The following is a 6,000-nucleotide window of genomic DNA, read 5'->3' on the forward strand; positions in this document are numbered from 1 at the left end:
AAACCCTCATAAAAATCGAAAGTGAAATTTAAGCAAGTTTTTGGACTAAAAGTATGCTTTGTTATCGAGTTCTTAATAAATATTTTTTCATATATTTAGTAAAAATTTTAATATAAATATAATATTTGTGTAATAGTTATTGAATTATCAAAAATCTAACTCGATATTCTTGACCCGCTTCTGATCTGCTGCAACATAATAATTTCATATTTTAATACGATCTTTTTTTATAGGGAAAATTATATATAATAGCAAATCATTAATTTAAATTAGTAAAAATTATGTAAATCACATAGTGTAAAACATAAATTACCTTCTATTCCTACTTTTTTTCAATTTACAAAAAATCCCTTATTTTTAAGAAGTTTCTAATACATAATAAAACAGTCGAATACATTCTATATTATGCTATTTTATCCGTTTGTTGAGTGATTTGGGGGATTAAAAACTGAAATTTGAATTAATTCCTACTTTTAATATGCTACAGTTATTAATCCCATAAAAAAAAGCATTAACTTGTGTGTTTCAAAATCAGTTTTATCCAATATAAAACTCTAAATTAAATTATAATTTTTCATTAGTGATCTTCCCTTTTTTTTGGCAGACTAATTCTTTTTTTTTTGTTAAACACTATTTAAATTTTATATTATATTTATATATCAAATACTTTATTTTATAATCTTTGTTCAAACTTACTTTAATCAATATTAATTGCGGATATTTCACTCAAATTATTGTCAGTTCTAATTTAATTTAGTAATATAGTATCATGTGTGTAGATACTTAAAAAAAATTCATATTTTGAAGGACAAATAATTGTTCGTAATATATATAAATCATAGTACTAAATATATCTTATTTGTACAAAAGATATTAATTTTTTTAAAAAAAAAACTGGCGTGTATCTAGTGTAATAACTAGTATCACTGTTTGTGATATTATATATTTTGATATTTCATGTATCATATACAAAATATAATTACGTATATAATTTTCTTTTTTTGTATCATGCAATATATTTACGTATATATAATAAGTGTTTTTTTATGACAATAATTACATTAATGTAATTATTATTATAGTTTTGATACAATAATGACATTCATGTCCCAATTATAGTATACATAATTCCTGAATTCATAACGGTAATAAAAATAAAATTAAAGTAATAGAATAAATAATTTTAAAAATCAAAACACTTTCATAATTTAACAATATGTGTTGTTATGTTAATAAATACTTCAAACATCTTGTTTAACTCCAAAAAACAAAAAAAAAATCAAACATTGAAAACTAACTAGCCTACATTAACAATTTCATCTTCAGATGATGGGTTTAATACATTCTTCATTCTTGAAGGGTCATCACTGTTGCTAACATATCCAACATCCATCTTGTCGAGACCATACTTCAATAAAAGAATCGCATATCTTTTGCGAAGATAGCTACTCTTAAAACTATTACATGACATGTTGATTTTGTCACTCAGAATTCTGCATATACAACTACGAATAGTCCGCAATCACTACAAAAACAATAAGAATAATTATAAGGATGAATAGATACAAAAAATAAAATAAAATAATAAACAATACTCACAGGCTATCACTTATTTGTTGCATGTTGTCTTGAGCAAACTCCACATTAAACGAATGTTGTGGACCCAAAAGTTCTCCAGTTTTCTTGTCTTTATATGCATCCAATGCTGTCCAATCTGTTCTAACAATATATCATAAGTCAGTCAAAATGATACTTAACAGACACTTTATAGCCTAACATGATACAAAAAATGCAAAGTTGTACTTGATACATAAAGGTAACGACAATTATAAGTCTGTCTACTTGATACTAACATGATACAAAAAATGCAAAGTTGTTAATAAGATACATAAAATGCAAAAATAAACTTGATACATAATTCTAACAACATATCATACGTCAGTCAAAATGATACTTAACAGACACTTTATAGCCTAACATGATACAAAAAATGCAAAGTTGTACTTGATACATAAGTGTAACTACAGTTATAAGTCTGTCTACTTGATACTAACATGATACAAAAAATGCAAAGTTGTACTTGATACATACGTGTAACTATAGTTATAAGTCTGTCTACTTGATACTTTATATAAACGACAAACTTTAACATGATACATGAAACATAAATTGTGCTTGATACATAATTTTAACAACACAATGCAAACCAATTATGCAAGCTCTTAGACTTGTTTTCAACCAATTTCGGATCTTCAAAAATATAGATTTGTTTAGAGTTTGAAGTGATTATTTGAGTAATCCCAATACTAAATGACAGATGATCCATGAAATATTAGAAAAATAGAAGAATGAAAAGAGAGAATCGAAGAAGAACACAATACCTTTCAAGAATATTGGACGAAAATGGCGGACAGAGTAGACGAAATTGGCGATTTGATTTTTTAAGGCGGACAGAGTAGACAAAAATGGCGGACAGATTAGACGAAGACGGACGGACGGAGAGCACAATTTTGATTTTCAAAGGCTGACAAAGTAGACAAAAATGGCGGACTTAGACGAAGGCTGACGGATGGAGAGCACAAATTTTCATTTTCAAAATTGAGAAGATGAACCGTTGAGAAATTGACGCATTAATTTTGGGAGTGGTGTAAATGGGTTCTTTATTTGGGGAAAATAAAGAGTAAAATTAGGGATAAGATTTAATTGGTTAGGATTTATTAGGATTCTAATTTAATAATGTATCTGTTAAATTAGACTTATTAAAAAATAGGGATTTTAGTATTTTTTTAAAAAAAATAAGGGAAATATGGAGAATATGTAAACTTAAGTTGTATATTCAGGTAATTAATCCTTAAATTAAATACTATAAATATAGTTTGATTTAATTGTACCCTATAGCAAACTATCGTTATTTTTGCATCTCTCCCTAGTGGAATCCGCTCGTCACTCTTGTTTTTGATGACAGTCTCACTCGTCTCTCTCACTTTTATACAAACACAAATGTATAAAATGTGTTTGTGTTTGTATAAAAGCGAGAGGAAAATGTATATATACATATATTTTCGTTCCTCTCTCTCAGATCTCGTTCGCCACTCTCCCAGATCTCGCTCGTCACCCTCGCCTCTCTCATTTATACAAATAAAAATGAAATGATAAATTGTGTTTTCGTTTGTATAAAGCGAGAAAAATTATATATACACATGCAAATACATGTATCTTCGTCTTATACACTTGTAATATATAATACAAATATTATCGTGCCCAATTTTCTTTTATCTGTTTCTCTTTCTCGTTTTATATATACACAAATTATACAATTGATCTTTTGTATACAATTGCTTTCTTTTGTATATGGATAGTGAATTATACAATAACTTTTTTTGTATATGTATAACAAATTATACAACTGTTTTTTTTGTATATGTATAACGAATTATACACCTATTTTTTTTTATTTGTATAATGAAAAATATATATTTATATTAGTTATGGAGCATAATTTGACTATAATATATAAATATGATTTTCACCTTTAAAGTTACTTTTTTATATTGGCCATTTGCATCACATAATTACTCTTGGTTGCCAAGTGGCCTTCTTCCTCTCATTTCCTTAATTGCAATTTGTTTTATCATATGTATTACTTTTGTAATTAAAACGTTACTTAATTTTTTTTTATATCCCATCATCATTATACAAAAGAAAAGAAGAAAAAAAAGAGATATTCTTTTAGAATATTTTGACAAAGTTTGCTTACATTATCAACAATTTATTTAAGGACTTTCTATGAAGCTTAAGTAAAATTTAGTGATTTTTTGGGTTTAGTGACTATTACTAGGTAAAATTGAGTAATTTTTTTTTAAAGAAAAATAAGTTAGTAAATTTTGGTATAAAAATAAAAGTTGAGTGTTCATTTGTGAAATTATTCCCTTCATCGGCTAGTAGCAAATATAAATTTCAGATAATGAGTCTGTATTTTTTCTTTATTGATTCTTACATGATGCGATTTCAGCTTAGTGGATTTTAAATATTAAATAATTAAATCGATGAAAAAAAATAAAGTGATTAATTAATTGGCTGACATAAAGGTGACATTTTAACTTTAAACTATTTTTTTTGGTTCCTATATTCTTTTTATTTTTTCTATAGAAGTTTTCCATGAATCAGAAAAATCAAAGTGGTTGTACATGATGGAAAAACGAATCCATATATTGTACTTAATTAATCAAGTAATTAAGCAACTTGCACTCTCTTTAATCATCTCATTGACAAGGTAATTGCTCTATTCTTCTTTTTATTTAGCATTTGATAATAAATTTTAAACGATTTTTGTTATATTTAAATTTATACTGTTAGAGTTTAAAATTAAATTATGTTTGTTTATATAAAGGAGAAAAAGGAATTAGTTCTTCGAATTTATTGTTATTTGTTTGTCCTGTTTTTAAGAAACTAAAAAAAAAATTATAATTTTTTATTAAAGATATATTAAATATTCTTTAAAATGTCGATCATTAACCTATCAAGTTAGAAGTTGAAATTAAAAAATTGCTGTAAAAGAAAATAAAATAATCAAATTAAAGCCTAGAAGCTACTTTATTGTTATTCATGAAAGTGGAGTTGTGATATTTTTTTTAAAGTTTAGAACAATTTTTAAAATTTGGAATTCAAATTCAGATTTTGAAAATTTTATAATCAAATATTAATTTCAAAATAATAAATAAAAAAACTCCGAAAAGACGTGAATAATTCTCTTGGCCAAATCATTCCTTTTTATCATTTTTTTTTGTTATTTCCTCATATATATATATATATATATATATATATATATATATATATATATATATATATCAAAGTTACCTCAAAAGCTCAACCTATAATTAATTAATTAATTAGTACTGCTAGTACTACTTTTCTTTTGTCAAAACAATTATTCATTTTAAATCATCTAGAAGGAATCTCTTGATACTTAAAATCTACGGTGAACTCAACTTGTTATATATTTATATTTATATAAGATCATTAATTTCCAATAAAATAAATATTTCCAATTGCTATTTAACTTCAAGAAAAATATGTCCATATACAAAGTTGCAGCATGGACTTTTTGTCCACAAATTGCATGAACAGCATCATTATTTGTTTATATATAAATAAAATTGCAACTTGTTGGTAAATGCCTAAATCACAATAATTTCTTTAATTTTAACACCAACAAGAATTACTGCAAAGAACAAAAAATAAAATAAAATGAGTTGATAATCTTTTTTTAACAAAAAAAACATATCTAAAACGTTTTTTTTTTTAAAAAAAAAAAAAGACAAACCTCAAGTTGAAAAAATATTGTGTTTAGTTTAAGCAATTGATTACATAATCCATCTACCTTTGAATTGGATTGACATCTAATTAAGGGAATGTTTGGTATGTTGGAGGAGTATTTGTCATAATTATTGTTTAGTTATTAATTCTGGTGTAATTTAAACGTTCAGGTCAGGATTGTATTTATCTTCAAATTGTAAAATAATAATATGGAGACTAGTTATTTCTGAATAAAAAATTAAAAAATACATATACTTCTACTAAATTATTTGTCAATAAGAAATAAAGACCTATAATAACAAATTTCAATTTAAGTAATTTCAAATATATAGCTTGACTTTATACCAAATGACCCTTTACTTATATGTCACGCTATTTTTGAATTTATTTATTTGGTTTTAACTTGACACAAAATTTTAAAAATTTGGTTTTAACTTGACACAAAATTTTAAAAAGTAAAAAATATTTTAAACTTATAATGTTAAATTAATGATACATAAAATATATTTAATAATGTGGTTTAACTGTTGAATATAAATATATTTAATGATATGGTTTAACTCTTGAATATGTCATATAGAAATTTATAAATCAATAGTTATGAAAAGAGGAAAAGGAAATTTTTAGAAAACGAATAGTCCTTTTTATTTCAAATTGTTTTGTTCTATTTTTCTGTTTTAGTCA

At 24.5% G+C, this 6,000-nt stretch overlaps 1 long non-coding RNA gene across 1 annotated transcript; it reads right to left on the minus strand.

The window, feature by feature from the left end:
• Nucleotides 1-1,178: 1,178 nt before the first annotated feature.
• LOC138348446 (uncharacterized) lies at nt 1,179-2,174 on the minus strand. Its single transcript, XR_011221049.1, has 2 exons — nt 1,600-2,174; nt 1,179-1,525 (listed from the first exon to the last, which is right to left on the minus strand). It is a non-coding gene; the product is annotated as an uncharacterized lncRNA (long non-coding RNA).
• Nucleotides 2,175-6,000: the final 3,826 nt, after the last annotated feature.

Source organism: Solanum lycopersicum, chromosome 5 (genome assembly GCF_036512215.1).
Source record: "Solanum lycopersicum chromosome 5, SLM_r2.1".
Classification (NCBI taxonomy): domain Eukaryota; kingdom Viridiplantae; phylum Streptophyta; class Magnoliopsida; order Solanales; family Solanaceae; genus Solanum; species Solanum lycopersicum.